This window comes from Lithobates pipiens, unplaced genomic scaffold, assembly GCF_037356315.1.
Source record: "Lithobates pipiens isolate NorthernLeopardFrog02 unplaced genomic scaffold, aLitPip1_a1.2 Scaffold_19, whole genome shotgun sequence".
NCBI classification, from domain to species: Eukaryota; Metazoa; Chordata; class Amphibia; order Anura; family Ranidae; genus Lithobates; species Lithobates pipiens.
The window spans coordinates 549077956-549101705 of NW_027507764.1; positions in this window are offsets into that span (position 1 = coordinate 549077956).

A 23750-nucleotide genomic window follows, 5' to 3' on the forward strand; every position below is an offset into this window, starting at 1 on the left:
CTTTGCTTCCAGGCACAACAGACGCAGCACGGCATGGCAACGTCTCACCTGGCATGTGGAATAGGTTCTGGGGAGCTTGGGCGGTGCAGTGGAAGAGACGCTAGCAGCGGAAAAGGAGGAGGCAGCTGAGGAGGAGAGGGAGGAGGATGGAGTAGGAGGAGGAGAAGAAGAGTCAGGCCTGCATGCAATCCGTGGCGGTAAAACCAAATCTACACGGGTGCCACGGGTTACATGCTTGACGGCCGTCAGAAGGTTCACCCAGTGGGCAGTAAAACTGATATACCTTCCCTGCCCGTGTTTGCTAGACCACGTGTCTGTGGTCAGATGTATCTTGGCACCGACACTGTGTGCCAGAGATACATTCACTTGCCGCTGAACATGGCCATATAGCTCTGGGATGCCCTTCTCTGAGAAATACTTCCTTCCTGGGACCTTCCATTGTGGTGTTCCAATGGCCACAAATTTGCGAAAGGCCTCCGAGTCCACCAGTTTATATGGCAGTAGTTGGCGGGCTATGAGTTCTGACAAGCCAGCCGCCAACCGTTGGGCAAGAGGGTTATCCGGCATCATCATTTTTTTACGCTCAAACATTAGGCCCACGGAAGCCTGCCTTTTTGCAGAAAAATGTGAGCTTGGCGTGATGGAAGGTGGAGTGGAGGACAATTGTGAGGAGAGAGGAGAAGGAGAAGTAGAAGACGAGGCTGGACGGTGAGAGCCTGCAGTGTGGCTTTGTGTGTTCCGTTGCTCCCACTGGGCTCGGTGATGGCTGCTCATGTGCCTTCTTAAGGCGGTCGTCCCTAGGTGAGTATTGGGCTTACCGCGACTAACGCGTTGACTGCAAAGATTGCAGATGGCAACGCTATTGTCAGCAGCGGACACGTTAAAAAAAGCCCACACTGCGGAGCCATGTGCCGGTGTCCTGGGAGCGCCAGATGTGACCGTACATGGTCGATGACTCGCTCCTGATACATTTGCAGTCTGCTTTGTCCCTGCTGTGCAATGTAAGTCATTGCTGCTTCTCCTCCCTATCTGCTGGTCCATATCTCCCTCTGAACTCCCCTCCTCTTCCTCTCTTGTGGGCACCCACGTGACATCACTAGACACGTCATCATCAACGTCACCTTCCCCACCGCTATAAGTAGAGATCTCGGAGTAGGCAGCAACACCGGGGACCAACCTCCTCCTTGGGCTGATCTGGGTACTGGCGTCAGACTGCTGAGTAGCGCTTGTTGCTACCTCCTCTTCCTGATCCAATACCAAGAGTGGCTGCGCATCAGAAATGTCCTCTTGATATGGATCGGAAAATAATTCCAGTGACTCAAGCGGAAGGTATGTGGTGGTGGTGGTGGTGGTCGTGTTGTTGGTGGTAGTGTCTTTGGGGGTGCACATAGCAGAGAGTGAAGAAGAGGGTGCAGATCGAGAGGATGAGGAGGGTGCAGAAGAGTAAGGCTGAGCGAGCCACTCAACCAAGTCTGGTGCATCCTTTAAAGTAATTGAACGCACCTTCTGCAACTTCCCACTTTGGCTCAAGCCTGTTGCTCCTGCCCTACCCCTACCACCCCTGCGGAAGGGCCTGCCTCTTCCTCTGCATGTCATTTTTTAAATGACCCTGTGACAAAACTCTTAGTCCCTATACCGCTGAAGGACTGCTGCAGTATAGGTGAGCGGTCAGCAGTGGTGCACGTCAACCCTATCTATTGTGGACCTATAGCGGTCCTTACAGAACAGCAGACTGTACCGCACTCAAGCCTATGTACCGTAGCACCCTATACCAAGTTACCAGTCCTTATAAGAACTTTTGTGGAACAAGCAGGTTGTGTGTTAGTGATTAGCAGACTGTACGTCAGTCCCTATACCGCTGAAGGACTGCTGCAGTATAGGGCAGCGGTCAGCAGTGGTGCACGTCAACCCTATCTATTGTGGACCGATAGCGGTCCTTACAGAACAGCAGACTGTACCGCACTCAAGCCTATGTACCGTAGCACCCTATACCAAGTTACCAGTCCTTATAAGAACTTTTGTGGAACAAGCAGGTTGTGTGTTAGTGATTAGCAGACTGTACGTCAGTCCCTATACCGCTGAAGGACTGCTGCAGTATAGGTGAGCGGTCAGCAGTGGTGCACGTCAACCCTATCTATTGTGGACCGATAGCGGTCCTTACAGAACAGCAGACTGTACCGCACTCAAGCCTATGTACCGTAGCACCCTATACCAAGTTACCAGTCCTTATAAGAACTTTTGTGGACCAAGCAGGTTGTGTATTAGTGTTTAGCAGACTGTACGTCAGTCCCTATACCGCTGAAGGACTGCTGCAGTATAGGGCAGCGGTCAGCAGTGGTGCACGTCAACCCTATCTATTGTGGACCGATAGCGGTCCTTACAGAACAGCAGACTGTACCGCACTCAAGCCTATGTACCGTAGCACCCTATACCAAGTTACCAGTCCTTATAAGAACTTTTGTGGAACAAGCAGGTTGTGTGTTAGTGATTAGCAGACTGTACGTCAGTCCCTATACCGCTGAAGGACTGCTGCAGTATAGGGCAGCGGTCAGCAGTGGTGCACGTCAACCCTATCTATTGTGGACCGATAGCGGTCCTTACAGAACAGCAGACTGTACCGCACTCAAGCCTATGTACCGTAGCACCCTATACCAAGTTACCAGTCCTTATAAGAACTTTTGTGGAACAAGCAGGTTGTGTGTTAGTGATTAGCAGACTGTACGTCAGTCCCTATACCGCTGAAGGACTGCTGCAGTATAGGTGAGCGGTCAGCAGTGGTGCACGTCAACCCTATCTATTGTGGACCTATAGCGGTCCTTACAGAACAGCAGACTGTACCGCACTCAAGCCTATGTACCGTAGCACCCTATACCAAGTTACCAGTCCTTATAAGAACTTTTGTGGACCAAGCAGGTTGTGTATTAGTGTTTAGCAGACTGTACGTCAGTCCCTATACCGCTGAAGGACTGCTGCAGTATAGGGCAGCGGTCAGCAGTGGTGCACGTCAACCCTATCTATTGTGGACCGATAGCGGTCCTTACAGAACAGCAGACTGTACCGCACTCAAGCCTATGTACCGTAGCACCCTATACCAAGTTACCAGTCCTTATAAGAACTTTTGTGGACCAAGCAGGTTGTGTATTAGTGTTTAGCAGACTGTACGTCAGTCCCTATACCGCTGAAGGACTGCTGCAGTATAGGGCAGCGGTCAGCAGTGGTGCACGTCAACCCTATCTATTGTGGACCGATAGCGGTCCTTACAGAACAGCAGACTGTACCGCACTCAAGCCTATGTACCGTAGCACCCTATACCAAGTTACCAGTCCTTATAAGAACTTTTGTGGACCAAGCAGGTTGTGTATTAGTGTTTAGCAGACTGTACGTCAGTCCCTATACCGCTGAAGGACTGCTGCAGTATAGGGCAGCGGTCAGCAGTGGTGCACGTCAACCCTATCTATTGTGGACCGATAGCGGTCCTTACAGAACAGCAGACTGTACCGCACTCAAGCCTATGTACCGTAGCACCCTATACCAAGTTACCAGTCCTTATAAGAACTTTTGTGGAACAAGCAGGTTGTGTGTTAGTGATTAGCAGACTGTACGTCAGTCCCTATACCGCTGAAGGACTGCTGCAGTATAGGGCAGCGGTCAGCAGTGGTGCACGTCAACCCTATCTATTGTGGACCGATAGCGGTCCTTACAGAACAGCAGACTGTACCGCACTCAAGCCTATGTACCGTAGCACCCTATACCAAGTTACCAGTCCTTATAAGAACTTTTGTGGAACAAGTGAGTTGTGAATGTTTAGCAGACTGCAGCAGAAGGGCAGCAGTCAAGTATAATATCCTTTCTATATTTGGAAGAAAGAATATTATACATGTACAAGCCTATTACTGTACCACTGATACCAGTCCTGAAAAGAACCTTTGTGGAACTAATAATAACAGCAAGTCTTTAAAATTACCCTCACTGCCTGACAACACTGCTTCCTTCCTGTCCCTATACAAATTGGCAAAAAAAGAGAACGATTAGTGGTTACTGGAACAGCTCTTTTGTGGACCTTGATAGTAACAGCTAATGATGATGATGATGATGATGATGATGAAAGACTAATCTGGCTGTCCCTGTAGCATACACCGTCCTTTCCCTTTCTCTAAACTAACAAAAGACACTCAGGCTGCTGCAAGAATCAGCAGCACAGCAAACCTATCAACACCTAACACCTATACCAGTCCTGAAAAGAACTTTTGTGTACCAAATAGCTAGTGGTTTATCTCTCCCTACTCCACACAGGAACCTGTCCCTATCGTAACAGAAGAAAGAATGTAAAATGGCCACCGGATCGGGTGTATTTATAGGTTAGGGGGAATGTACAAGTGTCCATGTGCTGTCATGTCTCAATTGGCTGTCCTGTATCACATGATAAACGTGTCACCAAAGGTTAAAGTTCTTGTATACATTAAACACGTAAGTCCGCCGCGGCGAACGACGGAAAAAGGCGTTCGAACGTGCGGACCGCGAATGTCGGAAATTCGCCGCGAAACGACCGCCGGGCGAACCGTTCGGCCATCACTAGTTCTCAACTCCTGTCCTCAGGACCCACTACCAGGCCAGATTATAAGTATTACCTTGGGGGAGATGCAGACTAGAATACTGCAATCACTGAGCAGCAAATGATATCACCTGTGATGTATTTCAGTTATCTTGCAAACCTGGCCTGTTAGTGGGCCCTGAGGACAGGAGCTGATTGCTGTAAAAGCTTTTAAAATGACAGTTATAAAAAAAGAAAAAAAAAGGATATGAGTAATAAAAATAAGATCATTTTAAAGCGCCCTCTTCCCCCACCGTGAATATCAGATCATGGGCGGTAATTCTAGCACCAGACCTCTTGTGTAAATTTAAAGTGCTAACCTGTAAAAGCTTTTAAAGCGACAGTGTAAAAATATTAAAATAAAATAAATCATTAAAAAATATAATTTTAAAGCACCCCCACAGTGAATGTCAGATCAAGGGCAATAATTCTAGCACCAGACCTTCTGTTTAAAGTGGTAACCTGTAAAAGCTTTTAAAGGTCCACCTATAGATCATAAAATGTATGTCATTTGTCACAGGCATGCATAATTTTAAAGCGTCAAAATTGTGTTTTTGTGCATTAAAATTAAAAACAGTGTATTTTTCTCAAGGAATTGAGCTTAAAAAAACGCTACACAAATACTCTGTGACATACAAAATTGTAACACCCATGCTGTTGCACAGGCATGCACAATTTTAAAGTGTGGCATGTTTGGTATCTATTTACCCTGCGTAACATCATCTTTTATATTTTACCAAACAACTGAGTATTAACCACCTCCCATCCATGCTATAGCCGAAAGACAGCTACAACGCGGACCTAATTTGCCGGGGGGGCGTCCATGGACGTCCTCCCGTTCTTGAGCGGCCTGCGGGCCCCCTGCAGGGAGCGTGCGGCTTGCTCTGTGATCAGCGAGTCAATGATACTCGCTGGATCACAGGTCTGAGTAAGGGGTCGGTCCCGACTCCTTACCACGTGATCAGCTGTCAGCCAATGACAGCTGATCATGTGATGTAAACAGAGCCGTTAAATCAGCTATCTTTTCTCCTCGCGCTGATAGGTCCCGATCAAGGAGAGCAGCCACATGCTCATCTCTGCCACTTGTGCCACCTAATAGTGCCACCTAACAGTACAAAACAGTGTCGCCTACCAGTGTCCACATTGCCACCTATCAGTGCCCACAGTGCCACCCATCAATGCCCACAGTACCACCCATCAGTGCCCCCAGTGCCACCCATCAGTGTCACCAATCAGTGTCACCTACCAGTGCCACCCAACAGTGTCAACTACCAGTGCCCATCAGTGTCACTTACCAGTGCCCATCAGTGCCACCTATCACTGCCACCCATCAGTGCCACCCATCAGTGCCCATCAGTGCCATCTTATCTGTGCCCATTAGTGTCACTTACCAGTGCCCATCAGTGCCACCCATCAGTGCCACCCATCAATACCAGCTTATCTGTACCCATCAGTGCCACCTTATCTGTGCCCACCAGTACCACCTGATCTTTCCCCATCAGTGCCATCTTATCTGTGCCTATCAGTGCCCACCAGTGCAGCCTATCAGTGCCCATCAGTGCTGCCTCATCAGCGCATATCAATGAAGGAGAAAAATGACCTGTTTGCAAAATTTTATAACAAACTATGAAACATGATTTTTTTTCTCAAAATTTTCCATCTTTTTTTGTTTGTTTAACAAAAAATAAAAACCCCAGTGATGATTAAATACCACCAAAAGAAATCTCTATTTGTGTGAGAAAAATGATAAAAATTTCAGTTGGGTACAGCGTTGTATGACCGCGCAATTGTCATTCAAAGTGCGTTAGCGCTGAAAGCTGAAAATTGGTCTGGGCAGGAGGGGGGGGTTTAAGTGCCCAGTAAGGAACTGGTTAAATTGTTATATATATGTATCCTTTATACAGTACCTACTCCTTACATATATAATATAAACAAATAAATAAAATAAATAAAGTGACTGGTGCTTAATAAAATAATAAACAAAGTGACTTGTGCTCTAAAGGTGTCCCGTGAAGAGACAACTTTTCCAGGAAAATTACTTCTCATATGGGTGGTGCTTAGTGCTGTGCTTCTTATTCGTGCTCCCAGGGCCATCTTTAATATTGAGTGGACCCTGGGCAAAAAATTTCTTGGACCCCCCCCTCCCCATGCAGTTTTACTCTCCACCTGCTCTGAGACATACAATAAATAGCAGCTAGACTTAAATTCAGTTTACTGTATCAGATCAGGCAGCAATTGCCAGCAGTTACAACATATCATTACTGCTTACTGACTGGTTGCTAAAGGTTACAGCACACTTTACGGCTCACTGATTAGTTGCTAGAGGTTACAGCAAATGATTTCTGCTTGTTAATTGGTTGCTAGAGTACTAGAGTTGCTAGAGGTTGCTTACTGTACAGTAATACTGCTCACTGATTGGTTGCTAGAGGTTACAGCACATCATCTCCTCACTGTGGGGGAGCATGATATACATATGAATACCGCCTTTATTTACATATCAATGTCGTCGGCCGCAGCTATTTACTTAGTATTGTCGCCGCTATTTACTTATGAATTCCGGTTATTTACATGTAAACACAGGCTCTGCAGATAAGTCATCTGTACACAACAATAGGGAAGAGCTGGGCAGCATTCGTACCAGCATTTCACACTGAGATATCGGGACACAGCACAGGACTAAAACTTCAAGGGACATGGAAATTTAAACTGGGAAAGTATGAGGCAGCTGCTTTGGGCCCCACAACAATGACAGGGCCCAGGGCAGCTGCCCATTTTGCCCTGCTTTAAAGACGGCCCTGCGTGCTCCTATTACAAATGCACTCACCAGAGCGCCTCACCCCTCCAGAGGTACACCGCGTTCCCAGTATGTGCCACTGTGTAGCAATCTGTGTTTCCTGGGCTTCTATATGATGACGCAAATTTTACGGGTTGCACTGCCTCTCCTCCGTCACTGCTGCTGCTGGCTGGGATCTCGCTGGGCTTTTTTTATTCTCTTTCCCACCACGTAACACACCGTGTCAAACTACACCTCCGCCGTGTCCTAAGTAGGGCTTACATTTTGCACGCTCAGCCATATAACCTAAAATCGGCTCTGCCAGAGTCCCTATAAATTTTCAATATATTGCAAAAATTTGTCAAAACTTGTAAATATCTCAAATAAATCCACGTTATAGCTACACTCTTATGATATGGCCTTCTTGGATCTGAAGTAGATAACAGCGTCCAACATGCCACATCTGTATTTTCATTCTACATGTTTATTACCCGATGTAGTTTGCCCTTAAAATAAAATAAAACCCAGTGTTATAATATTGTGTGATATATTGTATCTCGTATGACTGATGTCATTTTCAAAACACAAGATTATGAGTTTGGTGTGTTGCTCAGTCAAGACTCAAGCTTGCTTTAACCCAAAGACATGCAAAAGTCTGGGGGATACCCAACTTAATTCTTCCATAATTTATATAGTTTTGCAGCTGAACCAATCTATTCTGAGTCTTGGCCAGGTGGGATGTTAATGTAGTGAGAATTATGATTTCCACTGTATATTTTATTTTTTTCAATTCAGCTCCTCGCAGAGACTAGCCAGTTTAAAAATGTAAGTAGAGTTTTCTTAGTTTTGTACAAAAGGGTAAAAAAGGTTAATGCCGTCTGCCAAAAAATTGTGCAAATAAATGGAAATCTGGCCAGATCTCTTACTACATAGCCAGATTTTTCTTATAAGCATTTAATGTACAGGACAACTGTGTGTGTTCTCGTTTTTTTAAGATTGCAGCAGCTAGAAATAACGCGAGGAGCGGAGAAGAGGCAAATGTAAACCTTAACTTCGTAGCCATAAATGGACGACATACTAATGTGTGGAACAATTAGTCACGGGTTTATTAAGATATGTCCTTGCCAGCAAGACCTATGCACAATACTCCATGTATGTTAACATATATGAGGAGGAACAGTTTCATACATGTTAATGCACTGGGAAAAAATGCATGATGTATGTTCATTATTATTCATTCTTAAAGGCCACCAATGAACATACACTATATTGCCAAAAGTATTGCAACACCTGCCTTTACATGAACTTTAATGGTATCCCAGTCTTAGTCCGCAGGGTTCAATAATTGAGTTGGCCCACCCTTTGCAGCTATAACAGCTTCAACTCTTCTGGGAAGGCTGTCCACAAGGTTTAGGAGTGTGTCTATGGGAATGTTTGACCATTCTTCCAGAAGAGCATTTGTGAGGTCAGGAACTGATGTTGGACAAGAAGGCCTGGCTTCCCAGTCAAGTTCCTCCACCCCAAACTCACTCATCCATGTCTTTATGGACCTTGCTTTGTGCACTGGTCCAAATCATTTGGTGGAGGGGGGATTATGGTGTGGGGTTGTTTTTCACGGGTTAGGCTTGGCCCCTTAGTTCCAGTGAAGGGAAGTCTTAAGATGTCAGCGTTCCAAGACATTTAGGACAATTTCATGCTCCCAACTTTGTGGGAACAGTTTGGGGAGGGCCCATTCCTGTTCCAACATGACTGCGCACCAGTGCACAAAGCAAGGTCCATAAAGGCATGGATGAGCGAGTTTGGGGTGGATGAACTTGACCGGCCTGCACTTCAACTGGATAGAACACTTTTGGGATGAATTAGAGCAGTGATGGCGAACCTTTGCACTCCAGATGTTTTGGAACTACATTTCCCATGATGCTCTGGCACTCTGCAGTTTAATTGCGCAACATGGGAAATGTAGTTCCAAAACATCTGGGGTGCCAAGATTCGCCATCACTGAATTCGAGGGAAGACTGCGATCCAGGCCTTCTTGTCCAACATCAGTCCCTGAATTCCCAAATGCATTTCTAGAAGAATGGTCAAACATTCCCATACACTAAAGAAAAAAAGAAAAGAAGGAGGGTGCACCGACCTAGTACGTTACCACTGGTAAAGCTTTATTAACCGGTTCCCAACCAGCGCATGCCGAAGTACGTTGGCAGAATGGCACGGGCAGGCATATTGGCGTACAGGTACGTCCAATCTTCAACGCCGCTCTGCCATCGCGAGCACGCCGGCGGCGGCGCACTCGCGTGCCGGTCGAGACCTCCGTGAGTCCGGTCGCGGGTCCCGCGGACACGAACGCCGTGGGCATACCCGTGATCGTCTCACGGGACGGCTGAATGGAGGAAATGCAGTGTAAACAGCATTTCTCCATTCTGCCTAGCAACTAGTGATGCTGATCTCTGCTCCTTGTGCTCCATGAGCAGAGATCAGTGTTCACTAAATGAAAGCCCAACCCCCCCACAGTTAGTAACACGCCCCCTAGGAACACTTAACCCCTACACTGTCACCCACTGGTTAACCCCTTCACTGCATTTATATAGCAGTGATTATTGTATAAATGACAATGGTCCCAAAAATGTGTCAAAAATGTCCGATGTGTCCGCCACAATGTCGCAGTCACAATAAAAATCGCTGATCTCCGCCATTACTAGTACAAAAAAAATAATAAAAAAAAATTAATAAAAATGCCATAAAACTATCCCTATTTAGTAAACTCTATAACTTTTGCGCAAACCAATCAATAATCGCTTATTGTGATTTTGTTTTACCAAAAATATGTAGAAGAATACGTATCGGCCTAAACTGAGGGAATTTTTTTTTTATATATATTTTGGGGGATATTTATTATAACAAAAAGTAAAAAATAATGCGTTTTTTTCAAAATTGTCGCTCTATTTTTGTTTATAGCGCAAAAAATAAAAACCGCAGAGGTGATCAAATACCACCAAAAGAAAGCTCTATTTGTGGGAATAAAAGGACATCAATTTTGTTTGGGAGCCACGTCGCACGACCGCGCAATTGTCAGTTAAAGTGACGCAGTACCGAATCGCAAAAAGTGGTCTGGTCTGTAAGTGGTTAAGGTATAAAACAGCAAAATATATACTCACAAACGAGTATTGATAGGAGGTATAAACAATAGAGCAGATTCACTGTTCTGAACACCGACAAGCCAGGACCTGACATCGAGTGTATCAAACAATACCTTAAGATGGCTGACGCGTTTTGGGGAGAACCCCTTTCCTCAGAGCCTAAACGGGCCGTTTAGGAAAACACACAACCTTATATGCTCTTTTCCATCCACCACAGCATGTTCAAGGATTAAGGCTAAATTAATGTAGCTCTGCATCCATAAATATATCATAAAATGTATATTTTTTTTTATGTAAATATTGTAAATAACTGCAATTCATTTGGTATCAGCAAATTGCAATTCCCTTCCCTACAGCAGAGCTCAGAAGAGGGAGAAACAGCACAAGGAGACAATCAGTTGTACTTCAGTGCTCATGTGTTAACAAGAAGAGAGCAGAGTGACAAAAAAATGAGCTCATCAGTTTACTGCTTCTTCTTTCAGTGTCCATTCACCGGCTGGGGGGGGGGGGATGGACAAGACCTGTAAAAGTTACTGATCTTTTAAGCAGAGAAAAATCATGTTGTTTGCAAGACAGGACCGTTCTGTGTGGCACAGCTGTGCAAATCTCAGGACTGGTTAGACAGAAATATACATTCTTTAGCAGGAAAAACAGCTTATTTATGTGTATTTCATCTGTGTGCTTGAATGTTTACCCGGAGTTCGACTTAAAGATGCTGTTTTTTTTTTCTGAATAGCAATGTGAGAAATACATTTTTTGCTTAACATAATTCACTGTCATACCTGATAAAGTAACTGATTGATTTTACTCAAATAGCCAAACTGAATGCAATTGTAGTATAATCTCACTTTCTATTACTGAAGTGTATACAGATTTGCGCTGATTGAGGGTTTACTACAATGTTGAGAGAGAGGTTGTAAAAAGCTGAGCACTGTAAATCACATCCATAAATAATGTCAATGATCTCACCCCAGACTGATGTTCTATGTTGGTCTCTCAGATCTCCTGTATCCCCCTACTATGTGGTCCTGTTGTGGCTTGGCTTTATGTCAGCATCTATCTTATTCTCTCTTCTATTCTAAAAAGCTTTCAGTTTTGCACAGCTTATTTTTCTCATGTCCTTCAAATGAATTATTCAGACTTTTTTTCCCGCTTTACATTGTGTCTCTTTGTTAAACTGTTAACATGTTTAACTGTCTTTAGCACCTCACCTTTAGTGCCTTCATCCTCAGGTCTTACTCCTTCCCAACACTAGAGTCCCCTTAGGATGACATGCTAGATCTAGTCCTCTTGCTCAACCTGAAATGACCTTCTGCCCCCTTTTTTGTCCTCCACCCAATCGTACAACTGTTACAACATCTGTGATTCTGGATTCTGTGGATTCCAAGTTTAGTAGATGTTTTGAATAAATCAAATGATTGCTATAGTTTGGAAGCTCTCAACTGCCTGATGGAGCCTCAACAGGGTACCTAAGAGAATTAACTTGTATGTGGTGGAAGGATGAACGCGCTTAGCTGTAGGTTGTCAACTCTTAATAGACCTTATTATTATGACAAATAAAAATTCATATCCGGGCCGATCCTCTAATCCAGTGATTCTCAACCAGGGTTCAGTGGAACCCTAGGGTTCCTCCAGAGGTTGCTGGGGGTTCCTTCAGCATTGGGCCTTTTCTGCCTCTCAGATAAGTTCCCACTGACACCATTGATCTTTTCAGCAATCTTTAAGGAGGTAATTCTTCCCAATGACCACAAGTGTGAGGACCATTCTTCCCACTGACCATCACGCTAATGTATCGTGAGTTGCAGATATCTAATTTTTAGCATTGGTTCCCCGATCCTGGAGAACTATTTCAAGGGTTCCTCTGTGTTGAAAAGGTTGAGAAAGGCTGCTCTAATCGCTTGGGACTCAAATCATTTTACTCCATATAGCATCTATAATATTTCTGAGTACATACCTGTGCAGCACTTATCCACACAGGAGCCAGTGGTGATGATGGGTTCTCTCTTTTGCCATGACCCTTGAAGCTGCTCAGTTCCCGCTGACACACTTGGTTATAGGTTACTCACACCTGTGTAACTTAAAGCGGGCTCCACCCAAAAGGGGAAGCTCTGCTTGTCTGCTTCCCTCCGCTGCCACATTTGGCACCTTTTGGGGGGGGGTGCAGGTACCTTGTTTTGACAGGTACCCACTCCCACTTCCAGCTCAGTGCGCCGTGCTGATCTGAGCCGGAGGTACACTTCATAGGTTCCAGAAGACTGTGGCCCATTCACAAAGGGCAGCGTGCTTCATCCATGCGCAGTAGGAAACCATCTGTGAAGCCGCAAAGCCTCACTGCTGGGTCCTCTTAGTCAAGATGGTGGTGCCAGCACTAGATAGCCAACTGAAGAATTGGTTGGGGTGGGAAAACTGCTGGATGCCTGGACAGGTATGTGCTGTAATATTAAAAGTTAGCAGCTACAATATTTGTAGCTGCTGACTTTAAATTTTTTTTTGGGGGGGGAGCCTGGAGCTCCTCTTTAAGCATTAAAAATTTACCACTCTATAACAGTACACAGAAAATAAGCCGCAAACAAATTGAGGATCAATAAGGCAAATGTATTATTGAAGGATATGCAATGCATAGAGCATATAAGAAGGACAACAGAATATGTTAGGTTAACTGACGGGCGGATTAGACTCACCTACCTTAACTTAAGCAGCAGTAAAGCTAAGCCCCATTACTTTAGTCCACATAGTATCAGGAAGAATAACATCAACTGTGAAAGCATGAATGGCTTAAAAGAAACCTCACTATAACTCTAATCAATAACTACTAAAACCCTCCCCAAAAAAACAAACTGCAAGACAAAGGCATAATGAGCTAGTATGCATCACATACTAGCTCATTATAAAACACTTACCTTAGAACGATGCCCTACAGTGTTGCCCGCACTCCCCTCCCATGGCCGACATCTTTCACTGAAGATACTTCTGTTTTTTTAAGCTCCGGCGCTGTCATTGGCCGGAGCCGTGATGACATCACTCACACACATGCACACGTGAGCTACCGGTCACGGCATGGGTCCTGAAGAAAGGGCACCAGTGGTCTGTTTCTTCAGAGCACATGCGCCGATGACATCAGCAGCAGCGTACATAGGGCAAACTGTGCAATGTTAGGAGATATGTACAGTACCAAGAGGTAAGCTTTATTATAGGCTTACCTGTAGGTACAAGTGCTGTATCAGAGTTTACAACCACTTTAAACAATGTTCCTAGGTGCACTCTACACACATGACCCCAAGAGCAGGTGGGCGTATAAGTTACTAGCAAAATGAGTACCACTGGTTGTGTCTTAGGTACCAGGGGTCTAATTGTCAACGTTAGCCAGCTGTCTTTGGGACACTTCTGTAAGGTGGTGCACATGTAGCTGTTTCTTTAAGGCTATATGCAATAGGAGGCTAATGGGCTGTTAGGTAAGGAGCTGTCTCTATGGCATTAACTGTGGGCAGTAAGGAGTTAAGCTCTGTAGTTCCAATCACCACTCCCAATTATGCAACAGATCAGGTCCAGTGCGCTTCTCGATCAGTGGTCCCAGAAGCCTCAGTCCTCACAATCAGTCCACCGCTCCTCTCGGCCCGGTAGCAAGTGGTGGGGGAAAAGCAAGCAGAGGCTTCCTAATTCCAGCAGACACCCGGCTACACTTGGGATCATTTATTCATCCTGTGGTGTGTCACTGGCTGTCACTCATCCACCTAAGGGACTCATTTTACTGAATGAAACCTTATGTTTAACTTTGTTACCCTAAATTATTCCTAAGCCCAACTGTTTTTTTTTGTTTTATTTAGGACGTAGGGAATGAGTCTTAGAGGGTTTAACCAGGTCATGGTATATTTAATGGTAGTTATTCACATTAAACTGGACTTGTTCTGTAATGTTGAAGATATTTCATAGCTTATCCTTGCCACTTCTGCAGTTCATCTGTTCAAAAAAGTGGCTTGTATATGCTACAGAATGTCTCCAACAGAATAAGTCCAATTGAATGTGAATAAACTGCTAGAAAAAGTAAGGAATGGTTTAAAGAATAACTAAAGGTAAACTTTTTTTCTTTAGTTTTGGATAGTTTAGAGGGGTTAGAACACATTTTTTTTTTTTTTTTTTTTGCTGTTTAATGCGCCCGTTAGGAAGAACTGTTTCCAATTCACTGAGAGTTAAAATTAAGTAAAATCATAACATTTGTCACCAAAACAGAAATAGATGGCAACTCTTCCAATGGTGACCCTGCTTTGAACCAGAGATTCTCTCACATTTGAACAGGAAGTAAAGGGAAATCTCCCTGGAACACAGATGGGCAAAAAAACTGACAGGGGTTATAGGCTCCTCTTACTATATCCACATTTATTGCTGTCTGTGTCACATTGGGAAGATTTCCCTTCATATGCTATCCTCTGAGGCACAACAGGATATGAGAGGAAATTTCTTTAACATGAGGGAAAATCCTCCCTCAGACAGATGTCTCCAGAATGACGGAATGGGTATCTCCATTGGGAGATTTCCTCTCATTTTCTGTTCTGGAGATTACCTTAAAATTCTATATTTCCCATCGCTTTCTCTCCGGATGACAAAGGGCATCACAACACCAGATTTCACTGCTTTCAACTTTCCATTGGGGCCTTTAAGCTTCCTTGCACTGCTACCATTGATGAACAGTTTTGGGCTTGTGATCTTTGGCCAGAGTAAACAAGCAACCTTGTGTCTAGCAAAAAGTTTGTTCGACTGATGTTTTTTACATTCCATAACTAGTTTCTTACTGATAGTCCAATTTAAAGCTGATCTCCAAGAATGTGCCCTCACTACCCCTTACCTTGACTCTAACTAATCTCTGGGTTAAAAAAAGTGACCTAATAACCCCTTTTTACCCACCTAGGATCTGTCAGGGTCGTTACCTGGATGGTCGCGGTGCTGCCCGTGTTGGTGCGCGCCGATGTCCTGCGGTGCGTGCTGGGGTGCGTGTTCCTGTGCGTGCGGTGTTGCGCGCTCCTGTGGGCGCTGGTGCGCGTCGGTGTGTGCCCTCGCGTGCCCCTGCTGGCGCTGGTGCGCGTCAGCGCGCTGTGGTGGGCACTTCGGGTACCGCTGGTGTGTCTGCCGGCGTTCGGGGGCGCGCCCGTGCGCGGTGCTTGGCGCCAAACGGCCTATTTAGGTCTGCCACTGACATCTCCCCGGTGCTGCCTGATCAACAGCTTCTCGGTTCCTGTCCCGTTGTTCGTATCCTGTGTTCCTGTTTGCTTACCTCCTGACGACCCGGCTTTCCCTTGACACCGCTGACCTCTGCCTGCATCTGACCTCGGCCTGTTTGACCTCTCTTCTGCCTGCTCCTTCTGTGCCTCTGCTGCCCGCCTGTTGCCGTACCCTGCCTGCACCCGGACTTGCCTGCTCTGCTCCTGTTCTGTACCCAGTTGCCTGTGTCCTATCTACACACCTGCTGCCAGAAGCTTCCTGCAAGTTCCTGCTCCTGGAGCCATATCACAGGCTCTCTTACCACTCCGCACTCTCAGCCACCTGTCTGCTCTATCAGGGGTTGTAAGTCGGACACGTACGGGAGACCACCCTCTGCCCAAGCGGACTCATCGGTTCGGTAAGTGCCAGCCTGACAGTATCAGGCAGCCATGACTGAGTCCGGGCAGGGGGCCTCCCCTATGGATGAGTTATGCAGACATTTGGCCGGTCTGACCCAAGCTGTGAAGAGTCTCCAGGATGGCTACTCAAGGTTGGAGGAGCAAGTCCAAGCCTTGTCCTCCTCATCTAACCCTCAAGGAACCTCCCCCACCGGTCTTTCATCTGCACCCTCTGTAGTGATGCTTCCTCCAGAGCCAAGGGTACCTACACCCGAGAGATTTTCCGGCGATCGCACCAAGTATCGTGCGTTTCGCAACTCCTGCGAATTGTACTTCGCACTGCAGCCCCGGACATTCTCTCTAGAGGCAACCAAGGTGGGCTTTGTGATATCCCTGTTGTCCGGCGAGCCTCAAACCTGGGCCCATCGTTTATTGGAGCAGAAATCTGGAACCCTGGATAGCCTTGACAACTTCTTCTTGGCCATGTCTCAGCTCTATGAGGACCCTCAGTTAACTGCGACTGCAGAAGCCGCACTACACTCTCTCCAACAAGGTCGCAGAGCGGCCGAGGACTATGCAGTGGAGTTTCGCCGTTGGAGCTCCGACACGGATTGGAATGACGCCGCCTTGCGTCACCAATTCCGGATGGGACTTTCTGACCCCCTTAAGGATGAGTTGGCACGGGTAGGAATACCACAAACCCTGGACGAGTTAGTCAACCTCTCCATTCAGATTGACCGCCGGTTAAGGGAACGCCGGTCGGAGAGGTCCTCCAGCCACTTCCGTCCCACCTGGGTGCTCCCCAAGGTTCCCAGTTCTGCTGGTCAGTTTTCTTCTACCTCTTCTGCTCCCGCTCAGGAAGCTCCGGAACCAATGCAGCTCGGGTTACTCCGGCCCTCCTTGACCCCTGAAGAAAAGCAGCGCAGACGTACCCTTAACTTATGTCTCTACTGTGATGAACCTGGGCACTATGTCAGGGCTTGCCCCAACAAGACACGTAAGTGTGTTTCCTCTTCCTTCACTTGTGCCTCTGTTCTACGAAAACCCAGTTCTCACCTTGCCCTTCTCCTCACTTTGCAGCTTCCAGGAGGGAGTTTTCCAGTGTCAGCCATCATTGACTCCGGAGCATGCAGCTGCTTTATCGATCTGACTTTCGCTGCCAACCATCACATCTCGCTCATACCCAAGGCCCAGGGGCTTGCTGTACATCTGGCCGATGGCTCCGCCCTTAGTTCCGGTCCTGTCACTCAAGAGACTGTTCCTCTGCTGGCTACTATGGGCACCTGTCACCAGGAGCACCTGCGTCTGGATGCCATCTCCTCCCCCTTGTTTCCAATTATCCTGGGGATACCCTGGTTGCAGGCCCACAATCCAAGCATTAACTGGGCCACAGGAGAAATTAAGTTTCTCTCCGATTACTGTCAACAACACTGCTTGACCCGACCGACATGCAACTCCTCTTCACTTCTCTGTTTGGATGTCGATCCAAAATTGCTTCAGACCGTTCCGGAACCCTACAAGCACTTTGTGGATGTTTTCAGCAAAAAAGGCGCAGATATTCTTCCCCCCCACAGGCCTTATGACTGCCCTATTGAACTGTTACCAGGTACCGAAGTCCCCTTTGGGAGAATTTTTCCATTAACGGAACAGGAGTTAGGCACGCTGAAGGAGTATATTGACGAAAACCTAAAGAAAGGGTTTATCCGTCCTTCTACTTCCCCTGCCGGTGCTGGCATTTTTTTCGTCGAAAAAAAGGACCATTCCTTACGTCCCTGCATTGACTATCGGGAATTGAATAAGATAACGGTCAAAAATCGTTACCCTCTACCCCTAGTACCCGAATTGTTCCAGAGGCTGGGGTCTGCAGTCATCTTTTCGAAATTGGATCTTCGCGGAGCTTACAATTTAATCCGTATCCGAGAGGGAGACGAGTGGAAGACAGCGTTTCGTACTCGTTTTGGGCACTACGAGTACCTTGTCATGCCCTTCGGGCTGTGTAATGCACCCGCAACCTTTCAACATTTTGTCAACGATATCTTCCGCGACTACCTGGACCTATACGTAATTGCATACCTGGACGATATCCTAATCTTTTCCTCATCCTTGGAAGACCATCGTAGACATGTCCGTAGCGTGCTAGCTCGTCTCAGGGTACACGGGCTCTACGCGAAACTCGAAAAATGCGAGTTTGAACGCCAGTCCATCCAATTCCTGGGCCTGGTTATATCTGTGGAGGGCATCAAGATGGACCCCCAAAAAGTATCTGCCATCCTGGACTGGCCTGCACCTGTGGACAGGAAGGGTGTACAACGTTTCGTCGGTTTTTCCAACTTTTACCGGAAATTTATCAGGGGCTTCTCTGCGATTATTGCTCCCATCACCGAACTGACCAGGCAGGGTACCCGATTCTCTTGGACCTCTGAGGCACAGCTGGCCTTCGAAAAACTTAAGATGCTGTTCACCTCTGCATCTATTCTAAAACATCCGGACCCAGCCTTACCCTTCGTTCTTGAAGTGGATGCTTCGGAAATCGCTGTGGGGGCGGTGTTATCTCAACGGCAGGGTGCCAAGGCCCTTCTTTTCCCGGTGGCGTTCTTTTCTCGCAAACTGTCATCATCCGAAAGGAACTATGATGTTGGGGACCGAGAACTTCTGGCCATTAAGGCGGCTCTGGAGGAGTGGCGTTACCTATTGGAGGGTGCTGCACACCCCATCCTGGTTTACACCGACCACAAAAACCTGCAATATTTGAGAACTGCCAAAAGACTTAGACCACGGCAAGCCAGATGGGCTCTTTTTTTTTCCCGGTTTCAATTCCATATCACCTATAGACCTGGTTCTAAGAATGTCAAGCCGGACGCCCTGTCACGTATGTTTTCTATCCCTGAAGAGACTCGGCCTCCTGATACTATTCTCCCTTCTGGGAACTTCTTGCTCCTCCAAGGGGACCTTATCTCCCGGATCAGACAGGCTTCTGTTGGAATGCCCCCGAGCCCCGAGGTCAGCTGTAGTGAGGGGTTGTTCTGGCATAAAGGCAAGATTGTAGTCCCTGAAGCCTTGAAGTTAAACGTGTTGGAACTCTGCCACGATCATAAGATGGCCGGACACTTTGGTACCCGGAAGACTGCCGAACTGATTCAGCGCACCTTTTGGTGGCCTCAACTTCTTAAGGACTGCAAGGACTATGTGGACTCGTGCAGCACTTGCTCCCGAAATAAAAACAGCCGGACGCGGGCTTGGGGCCTACTGAAACCTTTACCTGTCCCTGAGAGACCGTGGAAAATGATCTCGATGGACTTTATCGCGGAACTCCCCCTTTCCGAGGGGTTCTCTACTATCTTTGTTGTCGTAGATAGGCTGTCCAAGATGGCCCACTTCCTCCCGATGAGGGGCACTCCCTCGGCTATGGAGACGGCTAAGATCTTTGTCAAAGAAGTTGTAAGGCTGCATGGGATCCCGGCAAGTATTGTTTCTGACCGAAGCGCCCAATTCACCTCGAGGTTTTGGAAAGCGCTCTGCGGGTCTCTTGAAATTGAACTGGCCTTTTCCTCCGCTTATCACCCCCAGACAAACGGGCAAACGGAGAGAACCAATCAGTCCCTGGAGCAGTACATCCGCTGTTTTTCCTCCTTCTCGCAGGATGTCTGGGTCTCGCTACTACCCATGGCGGAGTTTGCTTATAACAACTCCTTGCACTCCGACATCAACCAGACACCGTTCTTTGCCAATTACGGCTTCCACCCAGCCTTCCTGCCCAGCTCAGTCCCAGAATGCCTTGTTCCAGCAGTTTCCGAGACATTGGACTTCTTTTCTAAAAACAACCAACTCCTAAAGGAAACCATGGCCCGGTCCCAGGAATGCTACAAACGGGCGTTTGACAAAAGGAGACGGGGAGAACTCGTTCTGGCTCCCGGCAGCCAAGTATGGTTATCTACAGTCAACCTTAAGATGGCCTGTCCTTCCAGGAAGTTAGGCCCTAAATTCATGGGCCCCTTTTCTGTAAAAAGGAAGATAAACGAAGTGGCATATGAACTTAACCTGCCTGACTCTTTTAGAGTGCACCCGGTCTTTCACGTGACCCTACTGAAGCCCGTTACCCCAAATCCCTTTGCTGACCGCACCACCGACCCACCCGAACCTGTTATAGTGAACAATGAAGAGGAGTTTGAGGTTGAAGCAATCCTTGATTGCAGGAAGAGGGGTAATGTAACCCAGTACCTCATCAAATGGAAGGGTTATGGACCTGAGGACAACTCCTGGGAACCCGAGGACAATCTACATGCTCAGGAACTTTTGCGGGCCTTCAAGAACCGTCAGGTTTCCAGATCGGCTCACCTGGGCAGCCGGAGTCTGCCCTTAGGGAGGGGGCACTGTCAGGGTCGTTACCTGGATGGTCGCGGTGCTGCCCGTGTTGGTGCGCGCCGATGTCCTGCGGTGCGTGCTGGGGTGCGTGTTCCTGTGCGTGCGGTGTTGCGCGCTCCTGTGGGCACTGGTGCGCGTCGGTGTGTGCCCTCGCGTGCCCCTGCTGGCGCTGGTGCGCGTCAGCGCGCTGTGGTGGGCACTTCGGGTACCGCTGGTGTGTCTGCCGGCGTTCGGGGGCGCGCGCCCGTGCGCGGTGCTTGGCGCCAAACGGCCTATTTAGGTCTGCCACTGACATCTCCCCGGTGCTGCCTGATCAACAGCTTCTCGGTTCCTGTCCCGTTGTTCGTATCCTGTGTTCCTGTTTGCTTACCTCCTGACGACCCGGCTTTCCCTTGACACCGCTGACCTCTGCCTGCATCTGACCTCGGCCTGTTTGACCTCTCTTCTGCCTGCTCCTTCTGTGCCTCTGCTGCCCGCCTGTTGCCGTACCCTGCCTGCACCCGGACTTGCCTGCTCTGCTCCTGTTCTGTATCCAGTTGCCTGTGTCCTATCTACACACCTGCTGCCAGAAGCTTCCTGCAAGTTCCTGCTCCTGGAGCCATATCACAGGCTCTCTTACCACTCTGCACTCTCAGCCACCTGTCTGCTCTATCAGGGGTTGTAAGTCGGACACGTACGGGAGACCACCCTCTGCCCAAGCGGACTCATCGGTTCGGTAAGTGCCAGCCTGACAGGATCGGCCCTGCTCCTAGTGATAAATTGGGGCCCCACGGAGCACACATTGCGGACCCCATCACTTAACTCTTTCCATACCAAGTGGCCAGACCATAGATCTCTGTACTGTAAGTTCACTCTCAGTGACCGATGAAGATGGACAGCTAGGGAGGGAGTTCAAGTAACAACCCTCTCACTATCAGAGAACCTGTCACCCATCAGGTACCATGCTGTTTCTCCTTGTGGTTTCTGCTTGCTGTTTCACCTTGTGGTTACTCATGAATCTCTACCATAGTGATGTTACATATACCCCATACTGTGGTTAAGGATCCAAGTTCTATGAAAATGTGTAAAATCCTCACATGCAACTTCAGACCAGGATCTATGCAGTTGAATCAATGTTTACTGTAACATGGCAAACATGTATAACATGCAATAACATTCCATTCCTAACTGAGGCTGCCAGCACATGTAAAATCTCTTAGCCCTTGTACACAAGGTCGGATATTCCGACTGAAAATGTCCAATTGGACCGTGTTGTCGGATAATCCGTCCATGTGTGGGCTCCATCGGACTGTTTCCGTCAGAATATCCGACCGACAAAGTTTTAGAGCTGGGCTATAAAATTTTCCGACAACATGATCAGACTTTGATCGTTTGTAGAGAATTCCGATCTGACAAAGTGCCACGCATGCTCAGATCAAATTCCTAGACCAAAGCTATGGGCTACTTTCCATGAACGCAGTCCCGTCGTAACGAAATAACGTCATCACTTTCCGAACGATCAGACTTTCCGACAACTTTGTCCGACCATGTGTATGCAACACCAGTTTCGGACAAAATCCGTCGGACAAAATCCAACGGATTTTGTTGTCGGAATGTCCAACCGTGTGTAAAAGGGCTAAGAAGAAAAGCCAAGCTTGGCAGTGCTCTAACAAAGAAGTCCCTGTTCCAGGGTTTTTTTCCGGCGAATCACCGTTCCAAGACGGACATAGGTACCAGTAAGTCTTTAACGTGGGTTTCCCATGTGCTTCCCCAAGTGTTCCCCGGAAACCCCCCCCTTAGGATCCTGACCTCTTCCCTTTTATAGAACATGGAAAGAAGGCTGGATTCCAGCAAAAGCCCCCAAACACACTGGGGAAAAGGGGGCAAAAGATTAACCCCTTCCCCTGACCTGACCTTAGCCAGGTGCTAACTACACCCACACAGTAGGCTACCTGCCTTCAGGTGTTTTGGGGAATAGTTCTCCTGAATCACAACCAGGGATTCTCAGGTCACTAGATTATGGTCCTCCACTTCCACTAAGAATGTTTATTATCTACATGAAATTTGTAAATACGCATAGTAGTTGGGTGGGAATTCTGCAATGAAAAAAAAAGTACACTAATTGAGCTCCAACTAAAATTGGCTCTAAAATTTGTTTGTATGATATTTATGCATCAAATTGTAAGTTCCCTTAGGAAGAGGCTGAAGTGCTCATCAGCCAAAAGCCCAAGGAGGTCTACTGCTCTTTGGAATATGTTGGTTCTTCTGCTATATACAAGAGTAAGATTAAACCTTAAAACTTTTTAATTTACTGCAAGAAGAAAAAAAAAAAGGCAGAGGAACAAAAAAATAATACAAGTGGATAATGGTAAAACCATAGTTACGACATAAAACAATATATTTCAGGCGTGCTAGCTCTGGCTGAACTCTCAAGATTCAACCTGACTTGAGTCCAGTTTATCCACCCCAGGAACAACTGCGATAAAACCAAGCCAGATATTAACTGTCTTACTTATCAGACCTACAGAAGATATATACCATTCATATATTTACAACAAAGTAGTATTAAGCAATGTAATACAGGATAGGATTTCTCGCCAAACTATCAGGGTCACATTAGAAGTTTGTGTAAGTGAGGACAGAAAAATAAAAAACATTCATCTCACTATGGGATTCAATTATATTGTGATTATAATGCCAAGTGGGAACACAGTTAAAGCTGATGTATTATTGGACTGTTGCTTGAAAAACAAGTTGAGATTTTTAATGTGTGTCTTTATTACCACTATTATTCTTCTTCACATTCAGTAGTATGTCTTCACATTTAAAGGAGAACTCCAACCAAACAGCTAAACATTTTTTTCTGCCAGAAGAATAATAAAATAAGGGAAATCGTATTCTCTAGTGATTTCATCCCTGCTTGGTGTGCTATGTTTATTTTTCGGTTTGTGAAGATTGTAGTCTCGGCGTGGGGGCGTAGGCGCGATGTTTTCAAAACGTGATGTATCACTCACCACCAATACTTTCCAGATGAATCCACGTTCATTGCCCATATGAATTGTTTTATAGCACAAATGACTTTTCATTATATCAAAGTTCAGATTCCAAATTTTACTCAACAATTTACCTCAATGTTGGCCTCTATCCTTATACTCCAGTTGACCCCCTAAACCTCAAGTGCAATCCTAAAGCTGGCCATACAAGTATTGATATGAACGATTGTTCTGATGTTTTGATTGAGTCTAGCAACTGGCTGTGCAGGTTCAGAGTTTCTGTCAATTTTTGATCCTGAATGTGACTGGTACAATGTATTTGTA